The sequence below is a fragment of the Mastigoproctus giganteus genome, chromosome 5 (genome assembly GCF_048544385.1).
Source record: "Mastigoproctus giganteus isolate SK-2022 chromosome 5, ASM4854438v1, whole genome shotgun sequence".
In the NCBI taxonomy this organism is placed as follows: Eukaryota; Metazoa; Arthropoda; class Arachnida; order Uropygi; family Thelyphonidae; genus Mastigoproctus; species Mastigoproctus giganteus.
Window position 1 is genome coordinate 11008707 of NC_143579.1, and position 25789 is coordinate 11034495.

The 25789-nt window shown below is 41.1% G+C and overlaps 1 protein-coding gene across 3 annotated transcripts in view; it reads left to right on the forward strand.

The window, feature by feature from the left end:
* LOC150085169 (tectonic-like complex member MKS1) overlaps window positions 1–25789 on the forward strand; it is a 502024-nt gene that overhangs the window by 164554 nt on the left and 311681 nt on the right. The window contains exon 1 of one of the 3 annotated variants that reach the window (XM_090373060.1): window positions 7250–7377. The exons of the other annotated variants lie outside the window; for them this stretch is intronic. The gene's annotated coding sequence lies outside the window, so the exon portion shown is untranslated. Of the gene's footprint in view, window positions 1–7249; window positions 7378–25789 lie in introns of those variants that run through there. 3 annotated transcript variants of the gene reach the window in all.

Below are 25789 nucleotides of genomic sequence, written 5' to 3' on the forward strand. Positions count from 1 at the left end.
GGCCTCATTTCAAGAAGGATGTAGAGCTGCTGGAACGAATACAGAGAAGGGCAACAAGATTAGTGAATGGAACAAAGGGGTGCTCTTACGAAGAAAGGCTTAAGTTTTGCAAATTACAGTGTCTGGAGACTAGGCACCAGCGAAGTGATCTGATAGAGGTGTATAAAGCCTTGAATGGTTTAAGCATGCTCAATGCTGATGGGATTCTTCCTCTAGCTCAGAAAAATCACCTGAGAGGGCATAAATTCAAATTGAGGAAAGACAGATGTAGGATAGACGTGCGGAAATTTGCCTTTAGCCAGCGGGTGGTTGGTTGGTGGAACAAACTTCCATCCCTTATGGTGGAGGTTGATAGCCTAAATAAGTTTAAGGCTCAGCTGGACAGGTATTTTGAACGAACAGAGGGGTGAAGTGGAAGTGGTTTTTTTTTTTTTTTTTTTTTTTTTTTTTTTGGCTGATGCTGCATAAGCTTGCTTTCTTGCATCAAATGCCTCTACTAATGCTAATGCTAATGCTAATGCTGTCCTGCTAGGTTGATATGCCTTGGGTGTTATATCCCCTTCCCTGTTTTTCAATCGGGATCTCGTTTTTCGATTTTAAAATCGAAAAACGAGATCGGGGTGGGGTGGTTTAAACCGTTGCCACCGTAATAATAATGCCTTATCCATAAGTCACCAGTGCGCTAATCCGTTGTTCTAAGTGAACCGATGGGTAAAGGTCAAGGTAGCTGTGTCTTGTGCTATTTCATTTCATAAAAGTATTTTTGTGTTCGTGTCTTGTGCTTTGAAGTTTTTAATAATGCGTGAAAAATGTTGTATTCCTGGATGCCGTGGTAATTATAAAAGTGGTCCGATAGTACACGAATTTCGTTTTCCGTTGTAGCATACTGTTTAAACTAAGAAATGGTTGAAATAAGAAATATTATTACGGTGGCGACGGTTAAACACCCTAACTAAGCTAAGTTTCCTCCTCCTCGACGACACAAAACAATCAGAAAAAAGAAACCGCCGTCACTATAATCACCCAACCATAGAACCCGACCGGACAATCACTCCGTTCTATGCTCATTGCTCGGAAACAAGCAGGGTTCAAATAATAAATTTGAGCCCAATTTTGAAAACCAACATTTCGGCTTTAGGCAGAGGAACCGGCCCTAATTTTTTTTGGGGGGGGGGGGAAGACGATTAGCCAAGTAGTTACAAAACAAAGCGAAAGCTTTATTACCCATCCCACACATTCTGTCGACGATTTGCTGTTTACTGAAAAAACAATTTCCAGAAAAAATCGATACTACCCACGGTTGAGACCGAATTTCGCGGAAGCTGAGACTGAGGTCAAAGTTTCCTGGAGGAAAACATTAGCATTAGCATTAGTAGAGGCATATGATGCAAGAAAGCAAGCTTATTCAGCATCAGCCAAAAAAAAAAAAAAAAAAAAAACCCACTCCCATTTTACCCCTCCGTTCGTTCGAAATACCTGTCCAGTTGAGCTTTAAATTTGTTTAGGCTATCAACTTCAACAACAAGTGATGGAAGTCGGTTCCACCAACCAACCACCCGCTGGCCAAAGGCAAATTTCCGCACATCTATCTGACATCCGTCCTTCCCCAATTTGAATTTATGCCCTCTGAGGTGATTATTCTGAGAAAGATGAAGAATCCCATTGGCATTGAGCATGCTCAAACCATTCAAAGCCTTATACACCTCTATCAGATCACCTCGCCGGTGCCTAGTCTCCAGACTCTGTAATTTGCAAAACTTAAGCATTTCTTCGTAAGAGCAACCCTTTGTTCCATTCACTAATCTTGTTGCCCTTCTCTGTACCCGTTCCAGCAGCTCTACATCCTTCTTGAAATGAGGCCTCCAGACCTGTATGCAGTACTCAAGATGTGGCCTAACCATTGCCTTATACAAGGGAATAATCACCTCCTTATCCCTGCTAGAAACATTCCTGTATATATCATTGACAAGACACCATGAGCTACTTTTGCAGCTCGTCTGCACTGCTCAGAGAACTTCATATCTGCCTGCACAATTACCCCCAGGTCCTTTTCATTCTCCACCACTGTCAGTGTAGTACCGCAGAGTTGATGCGTTGCTCTGGGGTTACTGTTTCCCATATGTAGTATTTACATTTGTCAATGTTAAACTTCATTTGCTACCTCTCAGCCCATCTGTTCAACCTTTCCAGATCCTGTTGCAGCAGAATAGCGTCAGTAGTGTCCTTAACAACCCAGCCAACCTTTGTATCATCTGCAAACTTGGACATTAAACTTGATATCCCATCATCAATATCATTCATAAACACCGAAAACAACAACGGACCCAACACTGAACCCTGAGGAACTCCACTAATAACATTAGTCCACGTTGAGCAGTGTCCATTGATTACCACTCTCTGTCTTCAACCATCAACCATCCCCTTATCCATAGCAGAAATTTGTCTCCAATGCCACACTGCTCCAATTTGTGCAGCAGTCTTCCATGTGCAACAGTATCAAAAGCCTTTCTAAGATACAAATATATAATATCAAAGTTATTCCCTGCATCCAGTTCTTTTGTGACTACATCATAGTATCCAATCAAATTGGTCAGGCAAGACCTGCCCTTAACAAAACCATGCTGAGTCTGAGCTATAACTGAATTCTTGTCTAGATTATCCTGCAGTGCTTCTTTAACCAGTGCCTCCATTAATTTACCTGGAACAGAAGTTAAACTAACAGGTCTATAATTACTTGTGTCAGCCTTTGATCCTCCTTTGTGAATTGGGATTACATTTGCACATCTCCAGTCTATGGGTACCTCCCCTGAGTCCAAAGAAGCTCTCATAATTATGGCTAGCGGTTTGCTCACTTCCTTTGCTGCCTCCTTTAATATAACTGGATAGATCCCATCCACCCCAGGTGCCTTTTTTATGTTTATCCTCTACAATCTCTCCTCCACTTTCCTCTCAGTTATTACAAAATCATCCAGCTCACTGCCAATGTTTACTTTACCTACATCATTCTCCTTCCTGAATAACTCCTCATGCGTGAATGTAGATGCAAAATACTCGTTTAGATTGTTAGCCACCTGAGCAGGATCCTCAACTGTTGAACCATCAATATCCAGTTGTATTATGATGTTGAACCAACATCATAATACACTAGGGTGAAACCGACTAAATCAGCCAGAGTGTAAAAAAAGGCCCATAAATATTCCTCACTTCGTCGATGGGCCTGACTGTTTAGTTCGTCGAGTATTTTATTAATATTGTTGTTGCTCTAATATTACTTATATTACCCCTGGGGGATTGCACTCCGGACGGATACTGCTACCATATACATAGTGTGGTGGTTGTTAGGTTGGTCGAGGAACACTCTGACTATCGTACAAGTGTTCAGGATTGCGACTTTCTGGAATTCCTTGTAGGTGTTCTCTAGGGGGACCTATTACTGCTAGGCTGCTGTGTAGAGTCTGTCACACCGGTATGGTGGTTGACACCATGATCGGGATGGTCTGTACTTCTTGCATATGCCACATTTTCTTGACCTCATGTCTCAGGTTCGTGAACTTCCTAATTTTTTTCTCGTGGGTTTTCTGGACATTGTCAGTTTTGGGCACCGCTATGTCAATCACGTAGGTAGCCTTTTACATCTTGGCCACAAGGCTTATGTCGAGTATGCTGTGCGGGATGGTCTTATCCGTTATTATGGCGTGGTCCAAGCACAGCTTGTGGGCTCGGGGTGTCTAGTACTATCTGAGGTACATACTTGTAGTATGATACACTTTCTTTGGTCAACTGGTATTTCCTCGCTAGCTTCTGTATCCAAGATGTATTATCCTGACTACATGGTCGTGTCTATGAGTGTACCCAGTCTTGGTTATAACCTTGCACCCCGTGGGGATGTGTTGGATCGATTCTGAGGCCAGGTGGCATCGTCGACTAGTGTCATCTGACATTCCGGGCTCCTTTGCGATGTATTTTCTATAGTTTCTGATGTTCATTACCTGGTCTTGGATGGCCAGCATGAATCCTTCAGTTTCGGGGAAGAGCGTCCCTCTTCGCAGCTATGCATTGGAAGCAATTTTGTCGATGTGATCTTGATGGAGGTCATTGACGTGTCTGACATGGAGTGTCTTCTTTACCCATCTTTATAACTTCGTTTCTTGTGCTGTCCTGGCGGGAGAGGTTTCCTCGCTTAGGTTGAGTGGGGTATACCACCTATCTATCTTTCTTATGGCCTGGTGGAGTGATAGTGTATTGTAATCGAAGTAATCCTTCAGGTAAACTATCGCTGTTTTCTATTGCTCTATCAGGTCTATCAAACCCCTTCCTCCCGCTTTCCAAACGGGAGGAAGGGGTCTCTCCAATGCTGACTACGGGTGGTATTGGAGGCTCTTGGTCATCATTGTCCTTGTCTTTCGCATGATAATTTCTAGGCCGGTGTTAGTCCAATCTATGACCCCGAAGGTGTATGTTAGTACTGGAGATGCATAGGTGTTTATATTTTTAACTGTGTTCCCTCCGATCAATTTTGCTTTCAGCAGGCGCTTCTGAGCCTCTGATGATATTTTCCCGTCAGGTGCTTCTTGATTTCGTTGTGCTTTAAATTTTGAGCCCGCATCATCCCTAGGTATTTGTTGATCTCTCCTGCTGTCATAGCTTCGATCTCTTTACCAATCAGCAGCTGGTAATTTTGGCCAACTAATTTTCCCTGGTGCAGTGTGTGGTCTTGCATTTGTCTAGACCAAATTCCATCCTAATGTCCTTGCTGAATTCTTCGGTGATCCCTAGTAGTTCCTGGAGTTGCTTCTCGGTTGCGCGTAGAGTTTGATGTAATTCATATACATTAGGTTGGTGAGAGTCTACAGATTCTTTCTTCCGTCTTTGTGGTTATATCCATACTTGTTGCCGTTAAGCATGTTGGAGAGCAGGTTGATTGTTAGACAGAACCACAGTGGACTCAGAGCATCTCCCCCCTGTTCTAATGGGGATTGGCCTGGTTGTGATCCAAACCATTACGGTGGAGTGCAAGATGATCATCAACTGAGTACACTCATAGACACGACCAGGTAGCCAGGATAATACATCAGAAGCTAGTGAGGAAATACCAGTTGACCAAAGAAAGTGTACCATACTACAAGTACGAACCCCAGGCAGTACTAGAGACCCGAACCCCAGAAGCTGTACAGGGATCGCGCAATAATAACGGATAAGACAATCCCGCACAACAGACCGGACATAAACCTTGTGGACAAGATGGGAAAGGCTACCTACCTGATTCACATATCGGTGCCGAACACTAGCAATGTCCAGAAAGCCCACGAGGAAAAAATTAGGAAGTACACGAACCTGAGACATGAGATGTGGCATACGCAAGACATATCGACCGTCCCATTCATCGTGCCAACCACCTGTATAGTTCCAGTAGTAGTGGCATGTGATGCAAGAAAGCAAGTGTATGAGCTTATGCAGCATCAGCCAAAAAAAAAAAAAAAAATTTCACACAACCATTCCCTCTAAATGTTTGTCCAAGTCCTCCTTAAATTTATTTAACCTGTCAACTTCCACAACAACCGATGGAAATTTTTCCAGCAATTAACCACCTTCTGGCTAAAGGCAAATTTCCGCACATCTATTCTACATCTGTCCTTTCTTAATTTGAATTTATTCTCTCTTAGGTTCGTAATCTAAACAAGTGGAAGGATCCCATCAGAATTCAGCGTGCTCAACCCATTCAAAGACTTATACACCTCAATCAGATGATCGCGCAGGTGCCTAGTCTCCAGCCACTGCAATTTGCAGAACTTAAGCCTCTCTTGGTAAGAGAATCCCTTCCTTCCCCTCACCAATCTTGTTGCCCTTCTCTATACATGCTCAAGTAAATCTACATCCTTCCTAAAATGAGGCCTCCAGTCCTATACGCAACATAGGTCTGGAGGCCTCACCATACTCAAGGCGTGGCCTGACCATTGCCTTATACAGAGAGACAATCATCTCCTTTTCCCTGTTAGCAAAATTCCTATATACCATTGACAAAACCCCTTGACCTGCCCTGGTAGCCTGTCTGTATTACTCAGAAAACTTCATATCTGCCTGCACAATTACTTCCAGGTCTTTTTCATTTTCTACCACCTTAAGTGTAGTACTACACAGTCGGTACGTTTCTCTGGGTTACTTCTACCCATATGAAGTACTTTGCATTTGTCAAGGTTAAACTTCAGTTGCCACTTCTTAGCCCATCTGCCCAAATTATCTAGATCCTGTTCCAGTAGCACACTGCCATTACTGTCATTAACAACCCTGCCAACCTTTGTATCATCTGCAAACTTCGACATTAAGCCTGATATACCTTAATCAATATCATTGATTAATATACCAAACAACTGTGGACCCAACACTGAACCCTGTGGGACTCCACTAATAACATTATTCCATGAAGAGCAGCACTCATTGATTACCACCCTCTGTCTTCTCCCACTTAACCATCCTTTTATTTATTGTAGCAACATACCGTTAATACTATTCTGCTCCAATTTGTACAATAGTCTTTCATGCGCAACAGTGTCAAAAGCTTTCCTGAAATCCAAATATATGATCTCAAAATTGTTTTTTGCATCCAGTTCCTTTGTAACCACCTCATAATATCAAATTTGTCAGACAAGACTTTCCCTTAACAAACCCATGCTGCGTCTGAATTATTGCTGCAGTCTTGTCTAGATGATACTGCAATGCATCTTTAACCAGTGACTCCATTATTTTCCCGGAACAGAAGTATAGTACTAAAGACTCTACATAGCAGCCTAGCAGCAATAGGTCTCCCAGAGAACACCTACAAGGAACTCCAGAAAGTCGCAATTCTGAACACCTGTAGGATAGTCAGAGATTTCCTCGACCGACAGTAACACCAGACATTACAACCACCTTTTGTACTTAATTCCAATTCCCGTTACTGAGTGGAGTCCCTCAATCTGGGAGAAATAATAATAATAATAACAATAATAATAATGATAATAATATTCAAATAAGCGGTGTTATTGACAATTGTATCAATAAAATATTGCCCTATCAAGTGCTGTTCTGAAATAAATAAATAAGTTAACAGTAGACAATCTCATGCATATGGACTGTGGTCACTCCGTATATTTTCATTGTGTATGAAGGTTGAATTCCTTCGTTTGAATACAGTAGTTTACCCCATCGGGTTCTCTCACATCGATGCTATTGAGATGACAAGCCGTTTTTGTATTTAATATTTGTAACATAAATTTCACTACTTCCAGGGATCATCGCCCGTGACGCTTAATGCGTTGTTGGGTTGAAATTGTTGTTTAAGCTAAGACAGTCATTTCCATGAACTCCAATCTTCATGCGAAGGACCAAAGGCACAAAATAGTAAGATTTATTACTACCCTGTGCTGTGACCGAAAGTAAACAGCTACAAATTTTCCGCATGCTCAATTTGCGTGGGTATCAGTTATTTCGTGATCTGGTTCCGGAATTAAAATTCTAATTCAAAGCTACAGTATGTTACTCTGTGGTACAGAGTTTGTAACATATCTGTTACCAATTAAAAAAATTCAAAATATGTTCAGCTTTTGAAATTTCAATTTAGATTTGCCATATACGCTTTAGTATTAGTCAGCCCTTAGTGTTACATTTTATTATCCACTAAGAAGTATATAGAAAATTTGATTGGTCCAATCAGAGACTGAATAAATTCCTAAAAATAGTTTAATATTGTAGCTGATTAACACTGATGGTGGACCTTTGCATACGAGGAGTGCGCCACTTCAACAATAACTTTTTTAGGGATATGAAGATCTCATGTTTGATAGACATTTTAAATTACATTATCTTGCTTTTCATTTCCTCCAAGTTGTATATAAATTTTCTGTAACCCCGTTCTGTCAATGACCTTACCGGGTGTTCATTCGTGACGATGTTCAGTGGCGGCATTACCGTAGTTTTCACTTTGCACAAAAACGTAATTCCTGCGTTGATTTTAGACTGTTTTTTACTTTTCTTACCGATTATTACCTGAAGCAGCTATATAATATAGTGAGCACGAATCCCGAGCTGGGAAAAGTCTGATGCTTTAAAAAAATTATTCCCATTAATGATTCATCACTTCAATTGTGCAGTCAGATATAAAGTTTTCTGAGCAATGCTGCCAGGGCAGGTCATGCGGTTTTCTCACTGATATACAGGAATTTTGCTAGCAGGGAAAAGGAGGTGATTGTCCCTCTGTATAAGGCAATGGTCAGGCAACACCTTGAGTACTGCGTACAGGTCTGGAGGCCTCATTTTAGGAACGATGTAGATTTGCTTGAGCATGTACAGAAAACGGCAACAAGATTGGTGAGGGGAATGAAGGGATCATCTTACCAAGAGAGGCTTAAGTTCTGCATATTGCAGTGGCTGGGGACTAGGCACTAGCACAGTGATCTGATTGAGGTGTATAATGCCTTGAATGGGTTCAGAACGCTGAATTCTGATGGAATTTTTGCAATTGTTTGGATTACGAACCTAAGGGGGCATAAATTCAAATTGAGGAAAGACAGATGTAGAAGAGATGTGTGGAAATTTACCTTTAGCCAGCGGGTGGTTAATTGCTGGAACAAACTCCCATCTGTCATTGCCGAAGTTGATACGTTAAATAAATTTAAGGATGAACTGGACAAACATTTAGTGGGAATTGTTGTGTAAAATTTTTTTTTTTTTGGCTGCTGTTGTGTAATACGGCTGATACGCTTGCTTTCTTGCATCGCATGCCACTATTACTACTACCTGTACTACTTTTTCAATTTACCTTTTCTTTTTCGATTTAGAGGGGCATTACCATCTCAGTTGAGTCCTCGACTGTTTTTGGCACGTTATTTTTAAAACCTTGGTTCCAGCGAGCACAGTGTAGTAATATTATGTGACTAAAATATCAGAGACATGGTGTCACACAGACATAAATAGTGCAGAATTGGAATTTGGGGAGTACAATGTGTACAGGAAGGTTAGACTGGACAGGAAGGAAGGAAGGAAGGAGAGGTTATGCTGTTAGTTAAGAAATGCATCCAATTGATGTTGGTGGAGAATGCAATGCTGAGTTTGTTTGGCGTTGACATAAGTATTGGAAAAAGGAAAAAAGAGGAGCTGTGTGTTATAGGCCTAATGAATCTGATGAGTATAATGAGAAATTGTGCAGAGAAATAGAGTAGACCAGTAAATCAGAGTGTCTTATAATGGGGGGGGGGGAATTTTAATTTCCCAGAGATTGACTGGTATTTGTGGTTTGGTCACTCATACACTACCAAGGCTTTTGGGGATTTATTGGATGATTATTTTTTAAAGCAGCATGTTCAGGAGACAACTAAAGGGAGTAATACTCTTGAAATGATAATCATCAGTTATTTTTCATGCTTTAAGAATCTGCAGATAAAGGAATCACTAGGTGGTAGTGATGACAGTGTATTGATATAATTAAAGATATAACTACCATCGAGGGTAAAGGGAAGGGTTTTATTTTCATAAAGGTGGCTATGGTGGTATGAGACAGTATTTAAATTCTCTCCGGTGGGACCAACTAATGATGTTACCAAAAGCAAATTCAAAATGGGAAGCATTCAGAGAATTAATCTTGTAAGCTGCTAGGCTTTTCATACCAACTAAAAATGGGAAGCATTCAAAGAATTAATCTTGGAAGCTCCTAGGCTTTTCCTACCAACTAAGAAATATTGTTCAAGATTTAGGCCTAAATGGATGTCAGATGAACTAATTAGACATGTGCAGAGGAAAAAATGCATATGGGATGCATATAAATTAACAGGTGACACAGAAGGCTATGGTAGCATTAGTAGAGGCATAGGATGCAAGAAAGCAAGCTTATGCAGCATCAGCCAAAAAAAAAAAACAAAAAACAAACACACTCCTATTTCACCACTCTGTTCATTCCAAGTACCTGTCCAGCTCAGCCTTAAATTTATTTAGGCTATCAACTTCCACAACAAAGGATGGAAGTCTATTCCACCCGCTGGCTAAAAGCAAACTTCCGCACATCTATCCTACATCTGTCTTTCCTCAATTTGAATTTATGCCCTCTCAAATGATTATTCTGAGCAAGAGGAAGAATTCCATCAGCATTGAGCATGCCCAAACCATTCAAGGCTTTATACGCCTCAATCAGATCACCTCGCAGGTGCCCAGTTTCTAGACACTTTAATTTGAAAAATTTAAGGCTTTCTTCGTTGAGCAACCGTTTGTTCCATTCGCTAATCTTGTTGCCCTTCTCTGTACTCATTCCAACAGCTCTACATCCTTCTTAAAATGAGGCCTCCAGACCACACCTACAGTACTGAAGGTGTGGCCTGACCAAACCTTGGTATGGTCAGGCCACAGGTAGATATAAACTGATCTGTAACCAAGACACAAAGGAGGTTAGGCAGGAAAGGGCAGATTACGAGAAATCTTTGGCAAAGGATGCAAAGAAAAACAGCAAAGAGTTCTTTATTTATGTAAACTCTAGCAGGCAGGGGATGAATCAGATTGGTCAACTTGATATCGATAGTTCAACTATTGATGATCCTGCTCATGTAGCTAACAAACTAAATGAATATTTTGCATCTACATTCACACATCAGGAGTTATTCAGGGAGGGGAAGTCCAGGGGTGTATTAAATTCTGGCAGTAAGCTAGATAATCTTGTAATAACTGAGAGTAAAGTGGAGGAGAAATTGTTGAAGATAAACATAAGAAAGGCACATGGGGTGGATGGAATCTATCCAGTTATATTAAAGGAGGCAGCAAAGTAAGTAAGCAAACCCTTAGCCATAATTATGAGAGCTTCCTTGGACTCAGGGGAGGTATCCATGGACTGGAGATGTGCAAATGTGACCCCAATCCACAAAGGGGGATCGAGGGGAGTCACAGGTAATTACAGGCCTGTTAGTTTAACATTTGTTCCAGGAAAATTAATGGAGGCACTGTTTAAAGAAACATTGCGGGATCATCTAGACAGGTCTTCAGTTTTAGCTTAGACAGCATAAGTTTGTTAAGGGGAAATCTTGACAGACCAATTTGATTGGATACTATGACGTAATCACAAAGGAACTGAATGCAAAATATAATTTTGGTATCATAGAATTGGATCTTAGGAAGGCTTTTGATACTGTTGCACATGGAAGACTGCTGTACAAATTGGAGCAGTGTGGCATTGCAGGCAAATTGCTGTCTTGGATAAAGGGATGGTTGAGTGGGAGAAGACAGAGTGGTAATCAATAGACACTGCTCTTTGTGGAACCCCCCCCCCCCGAGTTTATGTTGGTTCCATTTATGTTTTCTCTGTTCATCGATGATATTGATGAAGGTATATCAGGTTTAATGTCCAAGTTTGCATATGATACGACGGTTGGCAGGGTTGTTAAGACACTAATGACAGTACGCTGTTGCAACAGGATCTAGAAAAGTTGAGCAGATGGGCTGAGAGGTGGCAACTGAAGTTTAACATTGACATATGTCAAGTACTGCATATGGGAAGCAGTAACCCCAGAGTAACATATCAACTGTGTGGTACTACACTGACAGTGGTAGAGAGTGAAAAGGACCTGGGGTAATTGTGCAGCCAGATATGAAGTTTTCTGAGCAGTTCAGACGGTCTGCAAGAGTAGCTCATGGTGTGTTGTCAATGATATACAGGAATTTTTCTAGTAGGGATAAGGAGTTGATTATCCCCTTGTATAAGGCCATGTTCAAGCCACACACCTTGAGTACAGTTTACAGGTCTGGAGGGCTCATTTTAAGAAGGATGTAGAGCTGTTAGAACAAGTACAGAGAAGGTCAAGAAGATTAGTGAATGGAACAAAGGGTTGCTCTTACGAAGAAAAGCTTTAGTTTTGCAAATTGCGGTCTCTTGAGACTATGCACCTGCGAGGTGATCTGATTGAGGTGTATAAAGCCTTGAGTGGTTTGAGTATGCTCAATGCTGATGGGATTCTTCCTCATGCTCAGAATAATTGCCTGAGAGGGCATAAATTAAAATTGAGGAAAGACAGTTGTAGGTTAGATGTGCTGAAGTTTGCCTTTAGCCAGTGGGTGGTGGTGGTTGATTGCTGGAACAAACTTTCATCTGTCGTAGAAGTTGATAGCTTAAACAGATTCAAGGCAGAACTAGACAAAAAATTTGGAGCAAGTGTGTGGGTGAAATGAGAAGGGGTCTTTTTTTGACTGCTGCTATATAAGCTAGTTGCTATCTTGCATGTGCCCTGCTAATGCTAAGTAGTGACTTTTCCTGGTAATGCCTGGACCGGAGTATTAGGAGGAAGATGCCTGACTTCTTTTCGATTCATAATAATACTAATAGTATTCGCCATATAGTGCAAGGAAGCCGCAGGCATTTGCTGCCCTGACCAAAACAAAAGAATTAAAAACAAGTAGGAAAATACAAATTCTTTTTTTTTTCTTTTTTATGTAAACCCCAAACACGAGCGGTATTATAGTACCTATAGTACTTGGTACCGTGCTTGACATTGGACTTGAACTTCTGCAGACTGTAATTTTCAGGAAATACTTATGAAGGAAGGTTGTTCCAGAAAAAGGCAGTTGAATGAATAAACGAAGATGATGAAAAGTTGGTTCTGTGAGTTTCAAGTTGGACAGTAAATGGATGTTGGCTAGTGGCGGCACGTTTTTGGACTGTTTTGAAAGCGAGAGACCGGGAATTATAGAAGCCAACTGAGAAGAACAGTGCCCATGGAGGTATCTGTAGAAGAGGCATACAGCAGAAACAGTACATCTATGAGACAGCGAGTGGAGAGGCTCTGTTAGAGATGAATCATTAATTAACCTAACTGCCCACTTCTGAATGGAATCAAGAAGCCTGAGAGAGGTTTTGGGGGGGCACCACCCCAGATGTGGGAACAATATTCCATGGCAGGGCATATTTGCGATTTATACAGAATGAGCAGCTGTTTGGAAGAAAAATAACTCCGAGAGTGAAAGAGAAAACCAAGTTTTTTAGATGCAGAGGAAGCAATATTTCTAATGTGCTTCTGCCAAGAGAGATTAGAAGGCAGGGTAATCCCCAAATGAGATATATCATTTTGCTTGAAATCGGAGTGTCACTGAAGATAATCATGGAAGCAGAAGAATCCTTTTTGCGAGATATAATACAAGACTGAGTTTTAGAAGGGTTGAAATCAACTAGGTTGTCTTTGCCCCACTGGAGAATTACGGCATTTAAGGAATTGGTAGCAGATTTTCTAGAAGTTGAAATTGATTGAGCAGGACAAATTTTCTCAAAATGGAAAGTGGAATGCAATGTGCTATCATCGGCAAAACTATGGATAGGATTTCCAGTCAATGGAAGAAGGTCATTAATATACAAGAGGAAAAGAGTGGGGGAAAGAACTGAACCTTGGGGAACACCAGCATTAGTGGAGAAGTTAGGAGACAGAGAGCCATCTGCCATCACCCTCAGTGATGGTAGATCAGAGAAAACTGGATAACCAATTATTAAAAACAGTTGACAAACCATAAGATGGAAGCTTGTTTAGAAGACCTTTATGCCAAACACGATCGAAAGCCTTTGAGATGTCAAGAGCAACAACTTGTGTTTCACTGAACCTTTCCATTGAATTAGTCCATAAATGGGTAACATAAGCCAGAATATCACCAGTGGATGGACACTGACGGAATCCATACTGGCGATTGTTGATCAGATGGAAGGTTTCTAGGTAGTTTAAGAACTGGCGGTTGATTGATTTCTCCATTACTTTAGAAAGAGTAGAAGTAATTGCAATGGGACAATAATTGGATGGGAGGGATTTGTCACCCTTTTTAGGAACTGGCTGGATATGAGCAAATTTCCAAGCAGAAGGAAAAACACCTTTGAAATAAGAAAGTGAAAAAAGGCGGCAAAGAATAGGAGTAAGTTCAGGAGCACAGGTTTTGAGAACAAGTGGAGAAATACCATCGGGACCAGGAGTTTTCTTAGCATCAAGATTCGTCAAAATCCTTCTGACATCCTTTTGAATGGAGCGTGTTGGGAATGGTGGGAGGTGTTTTACCAAGATTATTAATACATGAGTTGGAAGTAAAATGGGTTGCATTATCATTAGCATTAGTAGAGGCATATGATGCAAGAAAGCAAGCTTATGCAGCATCAGCCAAAAAAAAAAAAAAAACTCTTCCACTTCACCCCTCCGTACGAAATACCTGTCCAGCTGAGCCTTAAATTTATTTAAGCTATCAACTTCCACAACAAGGGATGGAAGTCTTTTCCACCAACAAACTACCCGCTGGCTAAAGACAAATTTCCGGACATCTATCCTTCTACATCTGTCTTTCCTCAATTTCAATTTATGCCCTGTCAGGTGATTATTCTGAGCAAGAGGCAGAATCCCATCAGCATTGAGCATGCTGAAACCATTCAAGGCTTTATACACCTCTATCAGATCACCTAGCTGTTGCCTAGTCTCTAGACACTGTAATTTGCAAAACTTAAGCCTTTCCTCGTAAGCGCAACCCTTTGTTCCATTCACTTAACCTTGTTGCCATTCTCTGTACTTGTTCCAGCATCTCTACATTCTTCTTGAAATGAGGCCTCCAGATCTGTATACAGTACTCAAGGTGTGGCCTGACCATTGCCTTATACAAGGGAATAATGACCGCCTTATCCCTGCTAGAAAAATTCCTGTATATCATTGATAAAACATCACGAGCTACTCTTGCAGCCTGTCTGCACTGCTCAGAGAACTTCATATCTGCCTGTACAATTACCCTGTACTTTTCATTCTCTACCACTGTCAGTGAAGTACCACAGAGTTGATACATTGCTTTGGGGTTGCTGTTTCCCATATGTAGTACTTTACATTTGTCAATGTTAAACTTTATTTGCCACCTTTCAGCCCATCTGCTCCACCTTTCCAGATTGTTTTGCAGCAGCATAGCATCAATAGTGTCCTTAACAACCCTGCCAACTTTTGTATTGTTTGCAAACTTGGACATTACGCTTGATATGCCATCATCAATATTATTTATAAATACAGAAAACAATAATGGACCGGACACTGAACTCTGAGGGACTCCACTAATAACATTAGTCCACGATGAGCAGTGTCCATTGATTACCACTCTCTGTCTTCTCCCCCTCAACCACCCCTTTATCCATAGCAGCAATTTGCCTCCCATGCCACACTGCTCCAATTTGTGCAGCAGTCTTCTATGTGCAACAGTATCAAAAGCCTTTCTAAGATCCAAGTATATAATATCAAAGTTATTCCCTGCATCCAGTTCTTTTGTGACTGCATCAGAGTATCCAATCAATTGGTCAGGCAAAACTTCCCCTTAACTAAACCATGCTGTGTCCGAACTATAACTGAAGTCTTCTCCAGATGATCCTGCAGTGCTTCCTTAACCAGTACCTCCATTAATTTACCTGGAACAGAAGTTAAACTTACAGGTCTATAATTATTTTTGTTAGCCTTTGATCCTTCTTTGTGAATTGGGGTCACATTTGCACATCTCCAGTCTATGGGTACCATCCCTGAGTCCAAGGAAGCTCTCATAATTAGGGCTAAGGGTTTGCTTACTTCCTTTGCTGTCTCCTTTAATATAACTGGATAGATCTCATCCACCCGAGGTGCCTTTCTTGTGTTTATCTTCAACAATTTCACCTCCACTTTACTCTCAGTTATTACAAGATTATCTAGCTTAATGCCACAGTTGAATACACCTCTGGCATTCCCCTCGCTGAATAACTCCTCATGTGTGAATGTCGATGCAAAATATTCATTTAGTTTGTTAGCTACCTGAGCAGGATCAACAACAGTTGAACCATCGATATTAAGTGGACCAATCTGATTCATCCACTTCTTTCTAGAGTTTACATAAGAAAAGAACTCTTTACTGTTTTTCTTTGCATCCTTTGTCAAAGATTTCTCGTAATCTGCCTTTTCCTGCCTAACCTCCTTTGTAACTTGGTTACAGATCAACTTATATCTATCATAGGCTTCTGTGTCACATGTTAATTTATATGTATCCCAAGCATTTTTCTTCTCTGTCATATGTCTCATTAGTTCATGTGACATCCATTTAGGTTTGAACAATATTTCTTAGTTGGTATGTAAAGCCTAGTGTCTTCCAAGATAAGTTCTTTGAATGCTTCCCAAATTGAATTTGCTTTTGGTAACATCATCAGTTGGTCCCACTGTATAGAATTCAAATATTGTCTCAGACCATTGTAGGCGCCTTTATGAAAGGAATGGCGCATAATGGCCTATAGCTGCCGTTGCGCCGTAAAACATACATCAACAACAATGAAAGGAATAACCCTTCCCTTTGCCTCTCATGGTAGTTAGTTCTTTGAGTAAATCCCACTTCAACACACAGTGATCACTGTCACCTAGTAGTTCCTCTATCTACAGATGCTTAATCCATGAAGAACCACTACAGATAATGAAATCAAGAGTATTACTCCCTCTAGTTGCCTCCCGAACGTGCTGATGTAGAAAACAATCATCCAATCCACAAAAGCCTTGCTAGTGTGTGAGTGATCAACCCACGAATTCCAGTCAATATCTGGGAAATTAAAATCCCTCATTATAAGACACTGATTTTTTTTTTTTTTTTTATGAGAACCCCAAACACGAAAGGTATCAAAACCTATCGTACTTAGTACCGTGCATGGGTTGAAGGAGAAGTATATGGAGAGGGGGATGCTGGAAACTTTGCTCTAGAGACTAAACATGGGTTTCACCACTTCAAGCCTCCAATAAGCAAAGTTGTGGTATTTCACCGGTTGATGAAAGTCGTCTACCACCTGACTTACTGGCCTACTCTATTTCCTTGTACAGTTTCTTATTATACTCATCAGAATCATTAGGCCTATAGCACAATCCTACTCTCAATTTTGATCTCCCAATGCTTATGTCACACCAAACTCACTCTACACTGCACTGTCCAGCGATGTTGACTGGCTTCACATCCTTGGATTTTGTGTTTCTTAACTAATAGTATAACCCCTCCTCCCTTCCTGTCCTTTCTGTACATATTGTACTCCCCAAATTCCAATTCTGCATTCCTTATATCTGTATGACACGTCTCTGATATCCCAACAATATCTGCCTTTGATGTTTTGAGCAATACTTCAAATTCATCAAATTTATTTACCAAACTCCTAGAATTGGTGTACACGCAAGTATACACACCTGTTCCTTCCTATTCTTAGCTACCCTGACACAACCCATGTGTTTACTTGTACCGCAATGACTCCCAGCAGTCTCTGAAATATCCTGCATCTTGTTTTCCAGGATTCTGCTCATTCCTATAGAAGCAGTGCAAGAATCACTTTCACCTCTGCCAGTGGCTACTGTTAATCTATTAATTCTTGTCTTCCCCCCCCTAAGCTAGCAGTTTTCCAACCCACCTAACACTGCCTCGATAGTGTCAAGAATTATTCTTGCACCCTTTCTATTTAAGTGTATCCCATCCCTGTAGAGGCAGTCTCTTCTGTTAACAAGTACAGTGCAGGCTGAAAAAAATTCTAACCTTGAGCCCTATTGTGTCTGGGCAGAATTGCAGACAATATCCAGGATTCTGCTCATTCCTGTAGAAGCAGTGCAAGAAGCACTTTCACCTCTGCCAGTGGCTACTGTTAATCTATTAATCCTTGTATTCCCCCCCTAAGCTAGCAGTTTTCCAACCCACCTAACACTGCCTCGATAGTGTCAAGAATTATTCTTGCACCCTTTCTATTTAAGTGTATCCCATCCCTGTAGAGGCAGTCTCTTCTGTTAACAAGTACAGTCCAGGCTGAAAAAAATTCTAACCTTGAGCCTTGCACAATCTTTCCTGGGCCAAATTGATTGACAAGGCTCTCATTATATACTCCCTCCTATCATGTCTGGGCAGAATTGCAGATACTTTCAAATTCAACCCTGATTCATGGCTTTTTTTCATCAATGACCTTTACTTGTTAAGTAATTCTGTGGGTCTCCTACTCTTAATATCATTGGTGCCAACGTGTACAACAATATCATCTTTTGTGTCCTTAAATGAGCTTTATAAACCTCAATTAGGTCACTTCTGAGGTTCCCGATTGCCAAGCTCTGTATCCCACATAATCAAAGTCTTTCCTTATAGAGTTGTCCTTTTCGATCTCACCAATTGATGTTGCCCATCTTTGGACCCTTTGAAAAACCTCAATATCTTTTTTCAGATAAGGTCTCCATACTTGAACAAAGTATTCCAAATGTGGTCTTACAATTGCTAGCAGGTCAGCTTTATCCTTGGCTGAAGTGACAACAGAACCATCTGGTTTGGACAGAAGTAGGAGCAGAGATGGGCAAAGGTTTCGGCCAATAGTTTTGGCAAGAGACCAGAATGCTCGGCTACCATTAAGGCAAGAAGCAAGTTTTCTACTCTTAGCCTGTTCAAACTCTAGTTTGGACTGATTAATAACTGCAATAAATTATGTGCTTTCCTCCTCAGATATGTAACCATTCAGTTGACCTTTAAATTTATTCAATTAAATTTATTCAAATTGTTATCCTCAACTACCAGTGAAGGTAACTTTTTCCTGCAATCAAAGACTCGCCTGGCTAAAAGAAAACTTCTTACATTTTAGTCTAAATCTCTTTCCCTGTAATTTGAATTCATGGTTGCTAGTTTTGGAATTCTTTATAACAGTGAAAAATATGTCTTCCTTCATTTTACTAATCTTTCTCAGAGCCTTATAAACCTCAATGAGGTCACTTCTGAGGTTCCCGATTGCCAAACTCTGTATCCCACATAATCAGTCTTTCCTTATAGAGTTGTCCTTTTCGATCTCACCAATTGATGTTGCCCATCTTTGGACCCTTTCAAAAACCTCAATATCTTTTTTCAGATAAGGTCTCCATACTTGAACACAGTATTCCAAATGTGGTCGTACAATTGCTGTATACAATGATATTATGACCTCCCAATCTCTACATAATGACGTTCAATATGTCATCTATAGGACATCATGGGCTTTCCTGGCTGCCTGTTTACATTGTTCAGAAAACTTCATATTGAAACTCCCCAATCCCTTTCTTCCTCCACTTTTTAATTCAACCCCACCAAGTGTATAATTTATTCTGGGGTTGCTATTCCCCAAGTGACCTTGCAATTTGCAAATTACAACATAGCTGCCTCTTTTCTGACTGTTTTTGAAGTGTTTTTGAGTCATCATGAAGGAGCACTGCTTGGCACTTATCATTAAGGACTATCAATTTTTATGTTGTCTGAAATTTTTACATCATGCCTTATATCCCTTCGTTGATGTCATTTATGAAAATTAGCATTAGCATTAGTAGAGGCATATGATGCAAGAAAGCAAGCTTATTCAGCATCAGCCAAAAAAAAAAAAAAAAACCCTCTCCCATTTCACCCCTCCGTTCGTTCGAAATACCTGTCCAGTTGAGCTTTAAATTTGTTTAGGCTATCAACTTCAACAACAAGTGATGGAAGTCGGTTCCACCAACCAACCACCCGCTGGCCAAAGGCAAATTTCCGCACATCTATCCGACATCCGTCCTTCCTCAATTTGAATTTATGCCCTCTGAGGTGATTATTCTGAGAAAGATGAAGAATCCCATTGGCATTGAGCATGCTCAAACCATTCAAAGCCTTATACACCTCTATCAGATCACCTCGCCGGTGCCTAGTCTCCAGACTCTGTAATTTGCAAAACTTAAGCCTTTCTTCGTAAGAGCAACCCTTTGTTCCATTTACTAATCTTGTTGCCCTTCTCTGTGCCCGTTCCACCAGCTCTACATCCTTCTTGAAATGAGGCCTCCAGACCTGTATACAGTACTCAAGATGTGGCCTAACCATTACCTTATACAAGGGAATAATCACCTCCTTATCCCTGCTAGAAAAATTTCCTGTATATCATTGACAAGACCCCATGAGCTACTCTTGCAGCTCGTCTGCACTGCTCAGAGAACTTCATATCTGCCTGCACAATTACCCCCAGGTCCTTTTCATTCTCCACCACTGTCAGTGTAGTACCGCAGAGTTGATACATTGCTCTGGGGTTACTGTTACCCATATGTAGTACTTTACATTTGTCAATGTTAAACTTCATTTGCCACCTCTCAGCCCATCTGTTCAACCTTTCCAGATCCTGTTGCAGCAGCATAGCGTCAGTAGTGTCCTTAACGACCCTGCCAACCTTTGTATCATCTGCAAACTTAGACATTAAACTTGATATCCCATCATCAATATCATTCATAAACACCGAAAACAACAATGGACCCAACACTGAACCTTGAGGAACTCCACTAATAACATTAGTCCACGTTGAGCAGTGTCCATTGATTACCACTCTCTGTCTTCTGCCACTCAACCATCCCCTTATCCATAGCAGCAATTTGCCTCCAATGCCACACTGCTCCAATTTGTGCAGCAGTCTTCCATGTGCAACAGTATCAAAAGCCTTTCTAAGATCCAAATATATAATATCAAAGTTATTCCCTGCATCCAGTTCTTTTGTGACTACATCATAGTATCCAATCAAATTGGTCAGGCAAGACCTGCCCTTAACAAAACCATGCTGCGTCTGAGCTATAACTGAATTCTTGTCTAGATGATCCTGCAGTGCTTCTTTAACCAGTGCCTCCATTAATTTACCTGGAACAGAAGTTAAACTAACAGGTCTATAATTACTTGTATCAGCCTTTGATCCTCCTTTGTGAATTGGGGTTACATTTGCACATCTCCAGTCTATGGGTACCTCCCCTGAGTCCAAAGAAGCTCTCATAATTATGGCTAGGGGTTTGCATACTTCCTTTGCTGCCTCCTTTAATATAACTGGATAGATCCCATCCACCCCAGGTGCCTTTTTTATGTTTATCCTCAACAATCTCTCCTCCACTTTCCTCTCAGTTATTACAAAATCATCCAGCTCACTGCCAATGTTTACTTTACCTACATCATTCTCCTTCCTGAATAACTCCTCATGCGTGAATGTAGATGCAAAATACTCGTTTAGATTGTTAGCCACCTGAGCAGGATCCTCAACTGTTGAACCATCAATATCCAGTGGACCAATCTGATTCATCCCTTTCCTTCTCAAGTTCAAGTATGTAAAGAACTCCTTTCTGTTTTTCTTTGCATCCTTTGCCAAGGATTTTTCGTAGTCTGCCTTTGCCTGCCTAATCTCCTTTGTGACTTGGTTACAGACCAACTTATATCTATCATAGGCTTCCATGTCACCCATTAATTTGTATGTATCCCATGCATTTTTCTTCTCTGCCACATGTCTCATTAGTCCATCTGACATCCATTTAGGCCTAAACCTTGAACAATATTTCTTAGTTGGTATGTAAAGCCTGGTAGCCACCAAGATTAGTTCCTTGAATGCTTCCCATTTTGAGTTTGCTGTTGGTAACATCATCAGTTGGTCCCACTGTATAGAATTTAAATACTGTCTCAGACCATCATAGTCGCCTTTACGAAAACAAAAACCCTTCCCTTTACCTCTGATGGTAGTTACCTCCTTGAGTAAATCCCACTTCAACACACTGTGATCACTGCCACCTAGTGGTTCATTTATCTGCAGGTTCTTAATGCACGAAGAATCACTACTGATAATCAGATCAAGAGTATTGCCCCCTCTAGTTGCCTCACGAACATGCTGATGTAGAAAACAATCATCCAATAAATCCACAAAAGCCTTGCTAGTGTGCGAGTGACCAACTCACAAATTCCAGTCAATATCTGGGAAATTAAAATCCCCCATTATAAGACTCTCTGATTTACTGGCCCACTCTATTTCCCTGTACAATATATTATTATACTCATCAGAGTCATTAGGCCTATAGCACACTCCTACTCAATTTTGATTTCCCTATGCTTATGTCACACCAAACTGACTCGACACTGCCCTGTCCATCGATGTCAACTGGCTTCACTTCCTTTGACTTTATGTGTTTCTTAATTAATAGCATAACCCCTCCTCCCCTCCTGTCCTGTCTATCCTTTCTATATACATTGTATTCCCCAAATTCCAGTTCCGCATTACTTATATCTGTGTGACACCACGTCTCTGATATCCCAACAATATCTGCCTTTGATATTTTGAGCAATACCTCAAATTCATCAAATTTATTTACTCAACTCCTAGCATTGGTGTACACGCAAGTATACCTGCACCTGTTTCTATTTCTTAGCTACCCTAACACAACCCATGTGTTTACTTGTAACGCAATGACTACCAGCAGTCTCTGAAATATCCTGCATCTTGTTTTTCAGACTTCTGCTCATTTGAATAGAAGCAGTGCAAGAATCACTTCCACCTCTGCCAGTGGCTACTGTTAATCTATTAGTCCTTGTATCCCCCCCAACAGCAGTTTTCCGACCCACCTAACACTGCCTCGACAGCATCAGCAAAAATTCTTGCACCCTTTCTATTTAAGTGTATCCCATCCCTGTAGAAGCAATCTTTCCTGTTAACAAGTACAGTCCAGGCTGAAAAAAATTCTACCCCTTGAGCCTTGCACAATCCCTCCAGGGCCGAATTGATCGACAAGGCTCTCATCATATACTCCCTCCTATCGTGTCTGGGCAGAATTACAGACACTTTCAAGTTCAACCCTAATTCACGGCTTTTTTTCAACAGTGACCTGTACTTGCTAAGTAATTCCGCCGGTCTCCTACTCTTAATATCATTAGTGCCAACGTGTACAACTATATCACCTTTTGTGCCCTTAAAAGATGATATCCGCTCTACAACGTCATCAACCTTTGCCCCTGGCAGACATACCCTGGTCCTATTCCACCTATCCTTTTTACAAAGCATGTTCCCCGTTTCCCTGACAATAGAGTCACCAACAACTACTAGTTCCTGTGGGACCAGCGCATTCTGCCTAGGGGGCTGCCCCTGTGTTGCCTGATGACCAAGTGCAAGCTCTGGCGTTGATGTGGGCAGCTGAGAGCTTGATGGGCCCCTCAATTTATTTCCTTCGAGGGCATCCACCCTGTCCTTCAAGGTCTCATAAAGGCCCATAACAACGCTGAGTTGTCGCCTGATTTCCTTGCACTCCTTACATCGTGCACACACAAAGACATCCCCCTTGGCAGTATCATGTCCCGTACCCGACTGCTCCGCAAACATCAAGCAAACAGTGCATTTTAATAGACTGTGATTCAGAGGGCAACTGCCCCCCTCAGTTCTCCCCACCACAGCACTCCCATTAGCTTGAGCCTTTTGCTTTGCTGCTCTTCCAGCTGGCTTCCGTTTTCTAGTCACACTGACACAGCAGGTTGAGATGCTGAGGCTTTTGCAATTACTAATGACCTAGCACAGATTGTTCATTTACCTACAAGAATACCGGACAATCCTAATCATAAAGCCAATACGCTTGATCTTTTTCTCACAAATAACCTTTCTAAGTACACGGTTGACGTGAGAGGTCCTCTAGGCACTTCAGGTAACAACTTGGTGATTGTGTCTTCTCCAATGGAACCTTTATCTCATGGCTATTCCCAACCTCGTGTTGTTTGGCATTACAAGAATGCAAAATGGGATGATCTGCGAGACTTCTTTTCTTCTTTTCCTTGGTTGGATTACTGTTTCAAAACTTCTGATATCACCGTTTGCTCAGATCGTGTCAGTGAAATTATTCTTGCAGGAATGGAATCCTTTATCCCACACTCCACTTTAAAATCTCGTCCTTTATCCAAACCTTGGTTTTCCAATAAATGTGCTAAGGCTGTCCAAGAGAAGAATGTTGCATATCGTAATTGGCTTGTTTCTAATTTTTCAGTTTCATTTTCTGCCTACACCAAAGCTCGCAACAATTGTAAAGCAGTTATTAATCAGTCCAAACTAGAGTTTGAACAGGCTAAGAGTAGAAAACTTGCTTCTTGCCCTAATGGTAGCCGAGCATTGTGGTCTCTTGCCAAAGCTATTGGCTGCAACTTTTGCCCATCTCTGCTCTCACCTCTGGCCAAACCAGATGGTTCTGTTGTCACTTCAGCCAAGGATAAAGCTGACCTGCTGGCATCCCATTTTTCTTCCAGCTCATGTATTAATGATCTTGGTAAAACACCTCCCACCATTCCCAACGTGCTCCATTCAATGCCTCCTGTGGTCTTCCGTCAAAAGGATATCAGAAGGATTTTGATGAATCTTGATGCTAAGAAAGCTCCAGGTCCTGATGGTATTTCTCCACTTGTTCTCAAAACCTGTGCTCCTGAACTTACTCCTATTCTTTGCCCCCTTTTTTCACTTTCTTATTCCAAAGGTGTTTTTTCTTCTGCTTGGAAATTTGCTCATATCCAGCCAGTTCCTAAAAAGGGTGACAAATCTCTCCCATCCAATTATCGTCCCATTGCAATTACTTCTACTCTTTCTAAAGTAATGGAGAAATCAATTAACCGCGAACTCTTAAACTACCTAGAAATCTTCCGTCTGATCAACGATCGCCAGTATGGATTCCGTCAGTGTCGATCCACTGGTGATATTCTGGCTTATGTTACCCATTTATTGAATAATTCAATGGAAAGGTTCAGTGAAACACAAGTAGTTGCTCTTGACATCTCAAAGGCCTTCGATCGTGTTTGGCATAAAGGTCTTCTAAACAACTTTCCATTTTATGGTTTGCCAACTGTTTTTAGTAATCCAGTTTTTTCTGTGATTGCTCACTGAGGGTGATGGTAGATGGCTCTCTGTCTTCTAACTTCTCCACTAATGCCGGTGGTCCCCAAGGTTCAGTTCTTTCCCCCACTCTTTTCCTCTTGTATATTAATGACCTTCTTCCATTGACTGGAAATCCTATCCATAGTTTTGCCGATGATAGCACATTGCATTCCACTTTCCATTTTGAGAAAACTTGTCCTGCTCAATCAGCTTCAACTTCTCGAAAATCTGCTACCAATTCTTTAAATGCCAATCTTCAGGTAATTCTCCAGTGGGGCAAAGACAACTTAGTTGATTTCAACCCTTTTAAAACTCAATCTTATATCTTGCAAAAAGGATTCTTCTGCTCCTAGGCTTATCTTTAATGACACTCCGATTTCTAGGCAAAATGATATATCTCTTTTGGGGATTACCGTGACTTCTAATCTCTCTTGGCACAAGCACATTACAAATATTGCTTCCTCTGCATCTAAAAAACTTGGTTTTCTCTTTTGCTCTCTGTGTTACTTTTCTTCCAAACAGCTGCTCACTCCGTATAAATCGCAAATCCGCCCTGCCATGGAATATTGTTCCCACATCTTGGGTGGTGCCCCCAAAACCTCTCTCAGGCTTCTTGATTCCATTCAGAAGAGGGCAGTTAGGTTAATTAATGATTCATCTCTAACAGAGTCTCTCCACTCGCTTTCTCATAGATGCACTGTTTCTGCTGCATGCCTCTTCTACAGATACTTCCATGGGCACTGTTCTTCTGAATTGGCTTCTATAATTCCCGCTCTCTCTTTCAAAACAGTCCGAACACGTGCCGCCACCAGCCAACATCCATTTACTGTCCAACTTCAAACCCACAGAACCAACTTTTCATCTTCCTCATTTATTCATTCAACTGCCGTTTTCTGGAACAGCCTTCCTTCATACGTATTTCCTGAAAATTACAATCTACAGAAGTTCTAGTCCAATGTCAACAAATATCTTCTTTCGTCTTCTCAACCTCCAACCCAAGCACGGTACTAAGTACTATAGGTTCTAATACCTCTCGTGTTTGGGGTTCACATAAAAAAAAAAAAAAAATCACAACTCTCTGCCTTCTGCCATGTATCAATCTTGCAGTCGATCTTAGAATCTTTCCAGTAATACCAACACGTTCCAGCTTAT